We start from the raw sequence: 17,617 nt of genomic DNA, 5'->3' as shown, positions 1-17,617 counted from the left end.
TTTTCTGGCTTCTATCAGGCAAACCCCTTTCTCTCAAATAATTGTCAGCTGCCTAGTCAGCATGTCCATTGAATCATTGTACTTGCTAATAAAAATGTTAAAATATCAGACTAAAAACTACTTTTCTGGGAATGCCCTTATGCTGACATCAGGCCACTAAAATTACTCCTTGGGGCACAGCCCTACTCCCAACAATAGGGTCCTGCTCTATTGTTTTAAAGCTTTCATGATAACATGGTCAGCCTTACTGCAGTGTACATACACTGTTTCTGTTGCTCTCTGCTTTTCTCCCTAATCTTTTAGTATGACTTGCATAGAAAATGAAAGCCAATGCTTTTTTTTTTCTCTTTTAAAAAAGAAAAAAGCCCAAACCGCATCTGATACGATTTACCCCTCCCAACACTTTATTAGCTACCAGCCAGCCTCTTAACTCCTGGGAATTTGGCATGAAATTGATATTTTCTCTGGCACAGCTCAGCCTGTGAATTGCAGGGCATGCTGTGCATGCCATACCAACTTTTCTCCCTTGGTATCCTATCATCCAGAGGTTTTCAGAAGTGTTATTTGTTAGACTTGGATGTTATGGTAGAAAATTTTTTGAAGACCTGTGTTAGGTGTTTGCATACCATGTTGATTTAAAAGCACCTGGCATTTCATAAAATCTTCCATTTCCTTACCAATTTCTAGTTTCATATTTCACATTCCTACAATAGCTTGACTTTTATTTTATTTTATTTTTTGCATTGCTGGGAACTGAACCCAAGTCCTTGTACAAGCTAGGCAAGTGATCTACCACTGAGCTATACCCCCAGTTATTTTTCTTATTTTAAACTTTGAGATAGGATTTCACTAGGGTACCCAGGACGGCCTAGAACTTATCATTCTCCTTCCTCCACTTCCAGAGTAGCTGGGATTACAGGTATATGCCACCATACCCAGATTTAATTTTTGTAAAATAAATATTTATATGATAAATGATTTTAATAAATATATGTAGGTAAAAGAAGAGATGTATTAAGGATTTTCCCTTGTTGTTGTTTACTTCTTTAAAAATTTAATATGTAATATGTAATAATGGGATGCAGTGTTTTTTTTTTTTCAAGATGTGTGTGTGGCATGTGCACACTGATCAAGTCAGAATAATTGGTATTTCCTTCTTGTTCTCATTTCTTTAGGTTACATTTTAGGTTACATTTATAGGTTACATTTTAGGTCTCTGGGTAGTGTGTTGTGATCTGTGGTCCAAGGAAGTGAGAAGAAGGTTCTTCATGACCTGGCTTTAAGGGAGCCAGCAGAGTGACCAGACCCATCTCCATCATAACCACTGGAGTTACATAACAGTGACCCTGGAAAGATCATTGGAAAAGACCCTTAAAGATTTTGTTCGGGTTGGACTTTCCTGGGCAGCAAGTTTTTTTGCAGAGAGCCATCCTGGAGATGCAAGTCCCAATCGGGGAGCTCAAGGGCCAAATTTTCACAGATATGTTTGGCTCACAGAGTGTTTTAAAACAAATGCAACCACATAAAAACACAAATTTCCTGCTACTCTTAGAAATTTCAAGTTTCTATCCTGTTTTCTGTTGTTAAAACTGAAAACTATTGCCCCCTTTAGTTAGGGGGCTAGGCGCACAAGAGGGTAGCATCTAACCCCATCCCTCTATTGTCACTTATGCCTGCCTGCTTTCCTAAGTGCTTGGGCCAGATAATGGAAATAAACAGGCTGGTGGCTTATGGATGACCAGTTTTGACAGATTCTATTGGGGGCGGGGGGAAGGGTCAGAGATGAAATGAATTTGGGACTTAGTAACACATATATGGAGATTTTCAAGGTGCATTAGCATTACCAAGAAATTCTGCTATGGAGAAATCTAATTTTGTTCCCCAACATTTCCCATTCCTGTTTAACTAGGAAATACCATTTCTTTGAATAACATATTTGACATACCACAGAATTATTCTATGGAACACACTTTGGGAAACACTGAGATAAATTCTCATAGTCTGGTTCCACCTAAAAGCAGAAGAATGAGTTAGAGAACTAGAATTCTGAAGATGACTAACAATTTCCACAGTCATAAAGAACATTCTAAGAGTAAACGGGAAGAAAAGTACATGTAAAGTACATTATTAGGAAGCAATATCTTTTGTGTGTGATGTTACTGAGTACCAAAAGGAAATCTACATAAATGACCACAAGCCACCAAATGCAGGATGATAATATTTTACCATGGGAAACAGTTTTTATAAAGTGAACTATTTTGCGCATTGTGAGAGTAAAGATAGACTTGAGCTTTGTGAGAACTGTATTTCAATGACTATTGTGCTCCAGTGTGTTTATTACTGTACCACATCCCTCTGTTCATGTTTCAGGTTAATGATTCAATTGGTCTGTAAACATTTTGTTAGACAAAACTTGCACCCATCATTCTCACAGTCATTTAAAGTGAGGAATATGTGCAAATGAACCCAGATATCCTTTTGTATTAGCTATTTTATTAGAGTAATAATGTGAAAATCCTGATTTGCATGTTCAACTAAATGATTGCAAACAGTTTTTGACATGTAAATTCATGGCTGTTCTACATGCTTCCACTAAGCTTGGCAAAAGAGAATTGGTCTGTTTGAGTTATCCTCCTTTGATTTCTCCAAGAAAATCAATATAATAAAGTAATTCTTCCCTGCCATCCTCTTCTTTGCTAAGCTCTTCTGAGAACAGTCAGAAGATGTTTTTCCTTCAATTATTTCAGGCTTGTTTGCATTAAATCCTTTCCAACAGGCGCCAGTAAATGTGTTCCCTTAATAAGGATGTCTCCCTTTGAAATAAGCTAAATAAAATTTTACATTTAAGGTGAGTAAGAACCAGTTATGGAGAAAATTGCTCAATATCTGTTCTATTCTAATTTCTTTTTCCATGCAAAGCATGCGGCAACTCCATATTGAGAAACAAGAGTGATGATGTGGCATGCATAATTCATGCTTCTGGCTTGCCACACACCCTTATTTTTTCCATCAGAATTCTCCACATTTAGATAAGGTCAAATATTGTTCTTTATTCCTATCAACAAAACTTATTTTTAAGGTTTTAAAAGAACAGGACATCAAATATGTGGGCATTTTATTCTTGGAAGAATATTTGATTGTGGTAATCTCATACTGCAAAAGTTTTCTGGGGATACTTTAGATTTTGCTTGTTTTGTAAGTTTTTGTTTCTGTGTTGTTGGATGGCAGGATCCCAGTTACTTATTTTTATAGCATACTTGTTTGTAAAGATGCTAGCATGAAAGTTTACTTTTTAGTAATTAAGGCAAGGCCATGCCACTTGGTCCCCAAAGAATTAGGCATTCTGTGGCATATACTTCTCCTTGCCAAAATGGTACTTGGTATTTTAATTATCAAGTCTTCAGTTTCATGAATTTCATTTCCTGTTCTTTCCCAACTTCATTCTCTTATTTCTGTCATGATCATTCTTATACCTCATTAGGACCATTTATCATCTCTATCTGAATAGCCAGAGGCATTTCAAACTCTATAACTAAATGCATCCTCCTCTTACCCAAACTTTCCCCACTATGTACTGAGTTGCATAAACTGGAAACAAACCTGGCTGCCATCTTTGTTTCCTCGATCTATCCTGCTTGGCAATCCCAGCAACAGCTGAACAACCAATCACTTCTACTGTTTTAATCTTTCTAAATTGTCCCTTTCTGCTTACTTATTCCCCGTTGCCACTTCCTAGATCAACATGCCATCATTCTCTCCTGGATTACTGAGCCTTGTCACCCTGTACTCAGATGCATGTACTCACATGGGAGCATTGTCTTGCCTATAGTCACACACTCAAAAATCTAGGCTGGAATTGTCCCTGTAGTTAGAGAGACTATAGAGAACTAATTGTATCCCGTCCCTGTTTCTGTCCCATTTCTCTTCTCCAGCCTTCTCCATCAATCACATTTATTAAGTGTCCATGATGTGAACAGGCCACTCTTAAGGGTTAGAAAGCATGTAAGAAGTTGTAAACTCTGCCCACAGGTAATCTAAATAATCTCATAGACTTTTGTGGCAGGTATGTGGGGGTGGAGATGTGAGGAAAACCACAGATCATCTCTGTTTCTGGCAATATTTCCGCTTTCATACTCTTGTTGGAAAAAAATCAAAAGGAGCTAATCACCTTTAAAATGTTCCCAGTTTGGCAACTACTACACAGTAATATTTGCAAACATAAATTTTAGTCTGTGAAATTAGGATTTCAACAGTGAGGGTTACAATTGATTTCAAAGAACATCCAAAGGTCAGCCATGATACTAAAATTGTTTCTTCTCTGCTCTGAGGTCTGGTGGTTATACCTTCCAACCTCTTTCTGCTTCCCTCCTCAACGTCACTCAAGGACTCATGATATAGCTGCATCAGAGGGGGAAGATTCTGTGGTCACTAGGCAATTTGATCCTTCACTTGGTATCTTTCCTAGTAACAATGGATTTTCCTAAGGACATGTCACATACACCAGGTTTTACATAATATTTCTTCCAGATGGTTTCCAGGTTGTCAGAGAATTTTGTATCTACAGAATTGTTAGCTTTTCCATCTCCTCTCCTGTACCTGACTGCCCTAGTGCCCCTTCCTGTCCGTTCTGTGCTCAGGATTCCAGGAGTAGAGCAGCAGCAGTCCCATTAAACAAGAGCAGATAACTCCCATCAAATCTCCATGGCAAATCTGCCCGGCACCTGGTGCATTTCCTTTAATGAAGCCTTTTTCTCTCCATGATATGAGTCCATTAGACACTGAGAAGCTAGAGTATGTAAAATATTTTGTTGATCTCGCCCTTCTCAAAGGTACTGTCTGTCATCATAGATGTCTGCAGTAAATATAGCAACAACATCACTGGGTGTGTGAAGCGATTAGATTTATGAGGCACATAAATTGCAAAGCTTCTAATAACCATAATTCCTAACTTCAATCATAATACCAGTATTAGTGTCATGTTTTCCAGAGGATTTTATGTTTCTAAAAATATCTTAATTGTGGTTACCATGTTTACCCTATCATCCCTTTTAATTTGAAAGCAAAAACGCTGTGCGAGAGATGTGGAGAAAACAGCCCCCACCTTCTGTATTGTTTATATGGGCAGAGGGGCAAGATGGATGGCCCATCTTGCATGTTTTGCAATTAAATTAGATAAATTTCCTTGGAAAAAAGAGGGTCCACACTAATAAGGAGCAACTGATGGCAGAATCAAACGTGGGGGTGGGGAATAAAGGGTAGGATCTTTGTCCTCCCTCCTCTTCCCCCTCCTTTTTCCCATCCCCATCCCCAGGGAGATTCTGCCTGAATGCCTCTAACATGATCTCATTCTAATTATTTGGCATCATTTGAAAAACCTTTGAAAGGATGCCAACCATCAGTCAATATTCTTTTTGACTCAGACCTCAAATGTTCAGGTGCTTTGGTGCAAAATTCTTGACCTGTGAAGTCTCCTTTTGACTTTGGAGATAAAAGGAAGACATGTCCTCTTAAGTTAGCTTAGAATTCACCTATGTGCATGTGCACAAGTGCACGCACATACACCCATTTATAAAGCAAGTTCTGAACTTACACAGAAAAAAAAAGCATATTGGTATTATTCTGTGCAAAGCTTGGTTAGTTATTTGGTCTTGATATTTGCAGTGCAGCTCTTTCAGGGTTACTATAAGAAATGTTTGGGTGCAATTACTATTTTTGCATTTTCGTATTATTTGGGACATTTGAAGGGATTCTCCCCCTTCCCAGATTTAGCCTTTGTTAGCTTTCTGTTGCTATAACAAAATGCCTGAGATAAACAACTTAGGTTTCAACCCATAGTCACTTGACCCTATTGCTGTGGCTTATAGTGAGGCAGAAAATCACAGGGGGAAGGGGAGGGTTTGGTGAAGCAAAGCTGCTTACCTCATGTTGGCTAAGAAAGGTATAAAAAAGAGAAGGGTCAAGGACAAATAATACTCTTCCAGGGCATGTTTCAAGTAACCTACTTCTTTCAACAAGGCCCCACCTCCTACAGTTTGTCACCTCCCAATAGTCCATTCAATTAATGAACCCATCAATGGATTAATCCATAGATGAGATCAAAGCCCTTATGGTCCAATTGCTTCATAAGAACCCCACTCTAAACATTGCTGTACTGGGAACCAAGCCTTCAACATGTGACCCTTTGGGGAACATTTTATTTCCAAATTATAACAGTGATTGAAAGATGATTCTGTACAAATACTGCTGAATACAAGTTTAAACCACGACAGATGACATAACAGATCCTGGCCAGAGATAGAGAGCCAGGGTTACTTACCCAAAGAATATTTTTAAAAACTTTTTTCTGAATAGAAAAATATAAGAATATAAACTTGTTGTATAGCATTTTAAATAACAGAGATGTATGAAGTTAATACATATATTTTATCCTCTAAAGATAACCACTGGTAGCAGCTTGGTGTGCCTCACTGCAGGATCTTTTCCATTTATATCTAAATATGCTATTTTACAGAAATGAAGCAGTAGTATACACATTGTTTAACTAGCTTTTTATTTATTATTTATTTATACTTTATTATGGGTACTCTTTTGTAGAAGGAAGTACACATTTGCCTCAATCTTTTAAACTTTCCTTTGTCATTCCATAGTATTGTTGAACTGTGATTTATTTAACAGTTCCCCTACTGATGGGCATTTAAATGGTCTTCAGTATTTTGTTCATACAAATGATGTTTCTGATAACATCTTGGTCCATGTATCTTAGATGCTAATGAGAGCATTTCTCCAGGATAAATTCCTAAAAGTGGTTATAATCAAACAGATGGATTGACATATTATGGAAAATCATTTTAAAATTATACATCATTTTCCAGCTTTGCCAATAACATTAAATAGTTGTTTACCACATGTAACATGGCATTAGCCCTTTCATTGTTAAAATATGCTTTTATCTTGTCTTTGGGTTCAGATAAAACTCTCGAGGTTTTAATTTGCTATTTCTTGAATCAATAAAGAAATTTAGCTTTTTTAGTATAAACATATGCATTTTTCATTTTTGTTATTCATATATTTTTTTCTATTTTCTATTAGAATTTTCATTTTTTCCATTCTAAAACATAGATGCTTTTTATATATTTTGTTAATACTAAAAGCTGGAAATACTTTTCTAAGCATTTTATTTATTTTTTAACTATGATGTGCTCCATTATGCATAAATTTTATATTTTCTTGGTAAAATCTACTAATCGTGTCTTTTATGATTACTTGCCTTCACGTCTTCCCCAAAATCTAATAGCAGAAGATATTAAAGATATTCTAGTATATTTATTTCTAGTAATTACCTAGTTTTTTAAAATGTCAAAGTATTTAATAAATCATTGTTTTGGGGTCAAGCATGAGATAGGAATCTAACTCAATTGTCTCCTAGTGGTTATTAATGGTTTCCACAACACTTAACAAGTCACCCCACCTATCCTCATTAATTTTAAATAGTATACTTACAAGTCATTAACATCTGTTTTCTCCTATTTTATTCCTATATTCTCTGTTCATTGACCTGTTCATACTAATACTGTATTGTTTTAGTTACAGTTCCTTTAAAATATATTTGAATCTGATAGTGAAAATTTCCCTCTCATTATATTTCTTTTTCAATATTTTTTCAAGTATCCTAAACATTTGCTTTTTCAGATTAACTTTATCATTAATTGATGAGTTTAAAAGTATTTATTAACTTATGCTTTGTTTTGGTAATGATTTTCTTCCAAGGCCATTTCTTTATCTTATTGAGCCCTTGAAGAGAACTAAACTACTCTTCCCAAATATATATATATGAAAATGGTAAACAAAAATAATGTCATATTATTATGTCATGATTGGCTAGAAAATGGCAGAAAAGTCAATACCAATGATGTGGAAAAGTGGAAAAAGTTAGACATAAAGGGAAGAACGTATAGAGTGAGTGTAGCAGGCAAAATTGAGAATTGCATGGACATGAGTGTAGAGGAGGGTAAGTGAGAAACAAGATGAAGGGAAGAACTGATTGAAGGGCAAGATAACAACATTAGTTCGCTGGGCAGGGAAGGACCAGAGGGGCCAGAATAGATTCCCTTTCATGTTGAGTGAACCGCAGAGACCTCATTGAGGGATAACCAAATAGTTTGGGAAACAAAGCCAGTGGTGGAGGTTTGGTTTGGGAATGTGGAGTCCTTCTGAGTATGGTTTGAGTGATTGGACAGAAAGAATTTTTAGTTGACACAGAGATATAAGATTAATGGGACAGGTGGGGAAAACATGAGATGGGCAGGCAACAGGGCCCAAATCAGAAACCAGGGTAGGAATTTGAAGGAAGTTCTGCACATGGGTATGATGAGCACTAAGGACAGGGGCTTAGTTAAGAACATTTCTGGCCTTGGAAACCTTGTCAAACTATCCTTGCCACCTTTTACCCTTCCTGTGTACCATTCTATGGGGCCAACTATGTGGTGAACATATGTATACAACATAATCTTGTCCATCCTAGCAATACCTGATTTGCTTTGTTCGGTGATGGACACTTAGCCAAATCAGGACCACTCACTCAATTCCCAGGGAAATGCTGGAATTGGGATGGATGGAAACAGATGGATCTTTCTCAAAGCAATTGCATTTCAATACATAAATTTCTGGGGATCTTGGTGACTGTTTCACCATAAGGACAGACAGGCAGAGAAAAATAATCTGAGGATAAAGCATATGCAGAGAAAAGCAGAATTCTTCCTCCCAGCTTAATTTTGAGACCCAGCTCCTGTGTATACTTTAAGGTCAATGGACTACTCCAGTAGGCCCCGCCTCTTATTAAAAAGCTGGATCAAACTGGGTTTTGTTATATCAAGCCATAGAGGTCTTAAACAACACCCATGTAGTGATGCCATGAATTGCCTTTTTAATAAAAATCCAAGATCTATGGTAAAATTGGAAACATAATTGATATAATTCCAGAAAGCAGAGATTCAACAGCCTAGATCCGAAATAGAAGTCTGCATTCTGCTTTCAGCTAGTCCAAAATTGGCAGTTAGGGTTGGGGACAGAGCCTCAGATGAAGGAGAAATGGGGGCCCAAGACTATGGATTTCTGTAGCCTTGAATGAGATTTCTTAATGTCTCTGGAACTGTGATAGAGATAAAACAGAACAATTGTGCCTGCTTCGCCCTTCTTGGACAGGGATGTTTTGAGATATGTGGCAGGGACCAGGTGTGCTCTGTGGAATGTGAAATACTATTTCCATGGAAATTGTTATGGCTGCCTGATAGAACTTCTTTACTGCACTGTGCTCTCTGCGGTAAAACGCTTATTAGTTTGGTACTGACTGTTGTGTGATCTTGCAGGGTAAGGCTGGGGTCTCATGCTGGACCCCCGGGTGGCAGGACCCCCGGGGGATCCATTCTTACTCTGTCTGTAGGAATGATGTCCTCTGGTGTGCCACATAGAAGATCATTTGGATGAGGCCCCCTCTGGAGCCCTGCAATGTGGCAGTCCTGGTCCTGGGTTGAACTAAAGGGAATGCCCTCTCTTGCTCGCAGGGCTGGCAGTGGAAGGGGACGTTGGTTAAACATAAAAAACAAACCTCAACTTGAGGAATTCCCCTGGCAGCTTTGTCACAGCTGTATTGTCCAAACCTTTGGGAAAAAGCTGAAAATGTTAGGAAAAGCATGGGTCTGGCTGGTACTTGAAGGCACGCACCCCATAAACTGTGTCAGCACCCCATAAACATGCCACTTTTAATGGCAAGTGCATGTCCCTATTCACCACCATCATTTATTCTACCAGAAAATCTCCCGGAACTTTGTTTCCAGAATTCCTTTTATCTTAACCATTAAACCAGCCTTGGAGAGATATTGAGGTCAGTTGTCCCGGACCTGAGTCATATCTCCCCTGACCTCACCTGAGCAGTAATCTAACCAGCGACAAAGGCTGGTGAGTAATGAGAACAACCTTGTGGCAGGCTTCCTGATCGACTGGTAATACTGAAAGCTGGGCCCATCAATCGTCCTGTAATGCTTTATGAATGTTCATCCTGGAATGGGGGTGCTTTAAAATATCTGCTTTGGTGAGATAATGAACATGGATAGGTGCCTGGAAGCTAGAGGGTATATTAAAGAGACGTACACATGAGATGGGAAGAGGGTTGCATAGTTAAGGATACACATAAAAATATGGAGCAACCCTGTGGGTACTGTGTCAAAAGGACTTCAGTAGGGGTGGGCCTGGGGGGGGGGCTTGTCAAAACAACCCAAAACAAAGAGAAACCCAACTATACCAGATAGTGCCTTGCTCTGCATACCTAAGGAAAAAGAATCCAGAAAGACAAAAAGAATGAAAGGGTGGGTCCCTTGCTGAATGGGAAGACCTGCTCCAGAGCAAATAGAGGTTTGTCCTAGGAGGTGTCCAAATCTCTATAAGAAAAAAGGTCTTTAAATGGGAAAGCCTCTGGATAGCCAAGGATGGTCAAGGTCACTGCTGCTATGAGAGGTAAGTAAATGGGTTCTGAGAGAAACTGTGTGGGTTGAAGCTCCAGCCCAGATAGGACACCAGAACACTGAGGGGGAATGATTAGTGAAAGCGAGATGGAGATAATAGACTAGTTGGCCATTTTTGAGAAATCACAGAGGACAACAGAGATGTGAAAGATTACAGGGCAATACTGTCTTGATTTTGGACTGGGGTTGTGGTTCAGTGGTGAAACGCTTGCCTAACATGCGTGAGGCACCACATAAAAATAAATAAATAAAATTAAGGTATTGTGTTCATCTACAACTGAAAAAAAGATCTAAAAAAATACTGTCTTGATTTCAAAAAAGGGAATTCTGACAAATACATGTGACCCAAATTTTTGTTGATCTGCCTAATTTTTAAATAGATTCTAACATGGTATGTGAACCCCTAGATGTAGACAAAGTCTTGTTTATTCAGGAACTATGTGGATTCTTAAGAATAGTTCATTTCAATGCCACCAATCCTTCTCCCTTCCTTCTATCCCTCTTTCTCCTGCTTAGAAGTTGAATAGATAAGGGAATTTCAGGGATAAACTATGCCTATTTTCTTTTAAGGCATTTGGCTTCTTTCACTTTCTAAGATGGAAAAAATTTGAGAAATGTATTTATACACAATTACATTATTAAATTAAAGCATTATGTACAATCATATATGAATATATAACTTATTTAACAAATAATCTATAATATATTAAAATATTTATTGGTTAAAAACAATATATTAAATATATTATGGGTAAAACCATGATAATTAATAATTTGATATGTTACATATTCTGTTATATGAATATTATATATGTATACAAAAATGGAAACTATGTGAATAAGGTAGGAAAATATACAGCTAAGTGGTGAAAAAGTTGCTTAACAGATTAATGTCAACAAGGAGAAAGAGGTGGAATGTCAGATTTTACAGAAGCATCTAATTAGAGCTAATTGGAAGTGCAAGTCCTACCTGCTTCCAAGCTATTGCAACAGAATCACAGGTTGGTAGGGGCAATGCCACTTTCAACAGCTCTCCAGATGATTCTTCAGCATGCTCACAAGTCTGTATCTTTAGGCCTGACTTCCCCTCTGAGTTCTGGACTTGCATTCCCACCAATCTTGTCAACATCCCGACTTGCACATCTAACAAGAATATCCAACCTCACTTGTCCCTAACAGAATTCTTTATTCCCTCAAAACCTTCTCTTCAGTAAATGATTCCACCATCCATCTAGGTGGTGGGGCAAAACCTAGGAGTCACTTCTTTTTTATTCAAGTCCTGTGTTGCCTTTACCTCTACAAAATATCATGATTCTGCCATTTCTCACCATTGTCACTACCACTAACCCTAGTCTGTCAGTATCATCTCTTCTCTGAGCTCCTGTAGATATCTCCACGGGTCTTCCTGCCTCCGTTTTTGCTGCCTGTTCCTTTTTCATCAAGCAGTCAATCTTATTTTAGATGCTCCTTAATAGGAGTATCTTCATGGATAATTGATCCCAAATTTCTTGTGTTCTTTTGTCTTCAATGAGGGATTGAACCCAGGAGTGCCTAACCACTAAGGCACATCCCTAGCCCTTTTCATTTTTTATTTTGAGACAGAGTATTGCTAAGTTGCTTAGGGCCTTGCTAAGTTGCTGAGGCTGGCTTTGAACTTGTGATCCTCCTGCCTCAGCCTTACCAGCTGCTGGGATCACAGGCATGCCCCACATGCCACCATGCCTGGCCCAAATTTCTTATACCCTGCAAGACCTTGGTCTGGTTCCTGGCTACCTCAGCACATAGCTCATTCTCTTACTCCCTAGCTATCCTGGCTTTTTGCCTTTAGAACTTGCCAATCTTGTTTCTGCCTTATGGTCTCTGTGCTTGCTGGACTCTTTTGTGCTTGACATAACAGTCTTGTTTTATCTTTCAGGCTTCTCCTTCGAGATTACCTCCTCAGAGAAACCTTCCCTGACAACCCCAATTCATTCCCTACTTCATTACCCAGTTTCATTTTACTACCTACAATTTGTGTTTATTTTTATGGTCATTATCTGACTCCTCAATAGAATATAAATTCCACATGAACATGAAAGTTATGCCTAGAACACTGCTTAACACACCATAGGTACTCAATATTTATTGAATGAAGGAGCCACACTGGTATAATAGTGGCTGGGCTTAACAACAGACCCATGTTTAAATCTCCATTTTGGCTCACACTTCCAGCCCAATACCCCTGGGGTCTTGTATAACTACCTGGCTCTTTTGAGGCCCCCATTATCTTTTTCCCTTCCTGACTTCCATCATCTGATCACCCACTCTTCACATCCATGCAGCACGTTTGCTGAATTCTTTACCTACCTCATAATCATCTTGTCTCCAAGGACTAGCATGATCCTGGGGGAGTTCGTTGTCCACATGGCTAAAACAGTCAGCGGGCTCATATAATAGTCAAATTCAAAGAGAAAGAAAGTAGAATGGTGGTGTCTAGGGGCCTGGGGAGAGGGGAAAAGGGAATCATTTAATGGGTATGGAGTTTCAGTTGGGGAAGATGAAAAACTTCTGTAGATGGATGGTGTTGACAGTTATACCACAGTATGAATGTTCTTAATGCCACAGAACTATACAATTAAAAATGATGTAAATGATATATTTGGTGTTACCTGTATTTTACAATTAAATCCCCCCTCGGCTATTGCAAATATCATTGCTGAGGGTATCAATATGAAGAAAGCATGTTCTCCAGAAAGCAACATTGAAACAAATAAAGTTACAGGAAAGTATTTTGACTCTGTATAAAAATCTCTCTGGGGCTAAAAGCAACACACCAACTGCTTTAGGGGCTTTCTGTCCCTGAAACTATTCGAGGTCAACCAACCATCAGGCACAAAAGAGATACAGGGCTTAACATTTTCAAGACCAGAAGACTCTGACAATAGTGTTGGATTTCTGTCACTGTAACAAATATCTGAGATGGATTAACTTAAGAGAAAAGGTTTATTTTGGCTCACAGTTTTGGAAGTTTTAGTCCATGTGTCATTGGACTCATTTGGCCAGTACATCATGGCAGCAGTGTGTGGTGGAAGAATCTGCTCACCTCATGGCATCTGGAAAGCAGGGGTGGGTGGGTGGCGCTGAGGTACTCCTTAACAATATGTCCTGGCATGGCCAGAAGACTTCCAACTAGTCCCCATCTCTTAAAGATACCACACTTCTCAAGAGTTCCATGGGCTGGGGACAAAGACATGGGTCTTTGAGGGATACTTAAAGCAAACATAGTCTACCAGCCACTGAGGGGGCAATGATTAAACACTGGCTCCTTACTTTACTTCTGCTGCTGAGAAAAACGGTGTTCAGAGATATTGCACAGAGCATCCTGGTACTCTCAGTTCTCTGTAATGAAGGGAACTCATTTTTATCTTTTATTGCAAGTAAGTTATTTCTTCTCACAGGAAGGACGAAGGCACACAGTTCATTTTTATAGTAGACAGCTTATTGAGAGTAGAACAGAAATTGCTGACCCAGAGGGAAGGTCCAATATAACCTCCGTCCCAGCAGTGGAGCAGGCAAGCTAAAAAGCCTGGTTGATCCATACTGGAACCTTCCACGGACATCATCTAACAGGGTCTTGATACCTAAGGGTGGTGACTAAGTGGAGACTTAGCAACAAGGGCCCTCCCTGAAGCAAAACCTGAGCTTCCCCTAGCAGAGGCTGTGGAGTAAGAGCCACATTGGACCTGGTAAAGGCCAGTCTTCCTGGAATACTTGCAAAGTCTGTTTGAGGATGAATCATACACTGAAAGATGCCTTTATGCTTGTGGCAGAAGCATTAATGCCAAACTTTGCATTTACAAATTTGTTTTTATATCTTTGGAGAGGGAAGATACTGCTTGCAGGAATTCTGTCTTATAAGACAGAATCCTAATTGAGTTTAGTAATTTTCCTTTTTATCCCTCATCAATTCTGGGATCGATTAGGCTCATTTTGGGCAGAGGGATGGTCTGTGATCCCTACCATTCACTTGCCTTTCTGGACAAGGGCTGTCCTGCAACATTTGAACCCTTTGTTAGGGAATGATAGGGCATGGAGAATGGAACTGTAACTAATTGCCTGTGGATCTGCTTAGGTGAGCTGCGACCCTTGTTTTTCTCACCTCTTCCTTTGTGCCAAAAATCACTAATGAAGCTGTAAAGGGAGATGATATGTCAACCACTTGGTTTTCAGTGGTATATGAAATGAGAAAAAAAAACCTTTGTCGAGTTTTTACTGGATATTTTGTCACAGCTGGTAGTTAATTACTGTCAAATAACATTTTGGGTGATTAAATGACCTTTTTAAGAGAAAAACAATAAAGGCCATTTAACTAATACAGCAGAAAGCAGATCGCATATTTTGTTACACTGTGATTTCTATCACGGGGTGATTTTTCCACCTGCTTCCCCTTCTGACCACACCTACCTAGGAAATAATAGTACCAACACTTTCTCCTTCATCCTGGGTCCATATTGGCAAATACTATTTTTGGAGTCGCTAGGACAAATATTTTACTCTGAAAAGGAATTATTAAGTAAAAACAAAAACAAATAATGCACAAGCAGGCTTCATTAACATTTTTATTTCTAAACTTTCCTGGGTAGCTAGTCATTTCTGTTATAGCTTGGGCACAGTGGACTTTATGTCAGAGCTGAATCTCTTTTCCTGGTGCTGCTATTTACAATTTTTGGACATTTTCTGTATGCAAAATGTTGAAGATGAAAAAAAGAACTGTTATTTTAAATCACTGTGTCTAGGTAGGGTTCATTCAGGTTGTCCCAGTCTTTGTTTAGGCAACGCACACTCCGCTATGGCTTCCCTTGAAGCAGGAACTTCTGCCCTAGTCTTTCTCCTGAGCTCCTGGCTGGTAGATCCAGCTGCTTCCTGGCTGTCCTGTAGGCATCATCAAAAGAACACACGTCCTTAACAGAACTCACTGTGTTCTCATCAAGCTCTTACTTCCCAAATCGTTAGTCTATCACCTACAGCTACTGGGGCATCTGAGAATCGTCTCTACTTGAATATGCCATTGGATTCAACCTCTGGTCTTGTCCACTTTACTCCTCAGCAACGCCTCTCCTTCCCCTTTCCTGCATCCCTATTGCTAATGCCTTATTTCACTCCCCACAATCAATTTTTGTTGTCTAGACTTTTACAACAATCTGCTAATGGACATCTTGGTCTCCAGCTCCTGCAAGCCACTCCTCAGACTTGCTCTCCAGAGTCATCTACCTGGAAAAGCTGGTTTGTTGCTCTGTGGGTCTTTACAATCCTTCAGGGATTGTAGGTAAGGCAAAATTCCTCAGCTGGGTGCTCAGTCCCATCGAGGTCTGCCCTGTGCCTACCACTCATGTGGAACTTTCTGCATAGAGTTTGCCTCTGTGCCCAGCCCTCTCTACCTCCAAATTTCCACCCTCTCTCACCTCCTATGTCTGACATCCCCACTCACCTGCTGGATACCTTTCTATGATTCACTTATGTGGCCTCCCCTGAGGAGCATTTTCTGTGAGTCTGTAGATTTGACCTCTACTGGTATCCTCCAGGCCACCCTGGACTTGCTTCCAGCATAACACCTAACATGACACGAACCATCTTTGTCAAATATCTTTCTTGCTGTCTGCAAAGTCCATTTTGATAGAGTTTTGCTTCTAACCTTATCCCCATCACTCAGCACAGTACCTATACCAAATTGGTTTAATTAATTACTGTATAATTGGGGATTGAACCCGGGGATGCTTTACCACTGAGCCACATCTCCAACCACTCAGGGCCTCACTAAGTTGCTGAGGATGACCTTGAACTTGTGATCCTCCTGCCTCAACCTCCCAAGTTGCTAGAATTAAGGTGCACCACCATGCCCAGCTAGGGAAATTCTTAAATAGAATTTTTTTCCATCCTTCCTTTTGCTTTCTCTTTTTTTTGCTTCCAAGTCTAGATATTTTATGTTTTTTTGCTCATTACCTATTGTTTCTCAATTTTCTGACACCATGTTATAATAATAGCTGATAAAGAAATAAAGGAAAAACTACAAAAATAGGATCTAAAGAATTAGAATGCTATATTTAAAAGACACTTATGGGTACAGTAGAGCAAAGATATTATGGACTTAATGTGGTGTCTCCCTCAGATTCACATGTTGAAGCTCTAATCCCCAATGTGATAAGATATGGAAATGGGGTATGATGGGGGGGATAATTAGAATTAGATGAAATTGTGAGGATGCGACCTTCATGATGTGATTAGTGCACTTAGAGACACCAGAGAGCTCACTGTCCATACATGCACAAGGCATTATAGAGCACACAGCAATATGGCAGCCACACAAGCCTAGAGAAGAGGCCTTGGAATGGAACCCATCTTGCTGGCACCTTGATCTTATGCTTTATAGCCTCAAGAACTACAAAAAATCAATTTCTGTCTTTTAATTAAGCCACCCAGCCTATATTATTTTGTTATGGCAGTCTGAGTGGTCTATGACAAAAGAAAATACTTTAATACTAGAATTTCATGTATTAGTGTACACTGATGACAAGACATATTTTCCAATAGTTCATCTCTTTGTTTCCTTCCTCAAATCTCACCATCTAGGGAGTTACCTTGGATTACTTTTTAAAAAATAGCATATAACATTCAATCTATTAGAATTACTAAATCTGGCCCTGTTTTAGTCAGCTTTCGCTGCTGTGACTAAAGGATCTGACCAGCACAACTGTAGGGGAGGAAAAGTGTATTTGAGGGCTCACGTTTTCAGAGGTCTTAGTCCAGAGAAGGCCGATTCCATTCCTCGGGGCTCGAACATCATGGTGGGAGAGGGTTGCAGAGGAAAGCAACTCACATCATGGTGATTAACAAGCAGAGAGAAAGAGTGCAGCTCCAGAAGCAAAATATATACTCCATAGCCACACTTCCTCCAGCCACACCCCACCTCCCTTTAGTTACCACTCAGTTACTCCCTAACTGATTAGGTTAAGACTCTCTCAAACCTAGCATTTCTCCTCTGAACTTTGCATTATCTCACAAGTAAGCTTTTGGGGCATACCTCACATCCAAACCATAATATTCCCAGTTCGAGAAAACATGTA

Source organism: Marmota monax, unplaced genomic scaffold (genome assembly GCF_021218885.2).
Source record: "Marmota monax isolate L192 unplaced genomic scaffold, Marmota_monax_Labrador192_F-V1.1 WCK01_AAM20220418_F8-fsc00007, whole genome shotgun sequence".
NCBI lineage: Eukaryota > Metazoa > Chordata > Mammalia > Rodentia > Sciuridae > Marmota > Marmota monax.
This window is presented reverse-complemented; position numbering follows the sequence as displayed.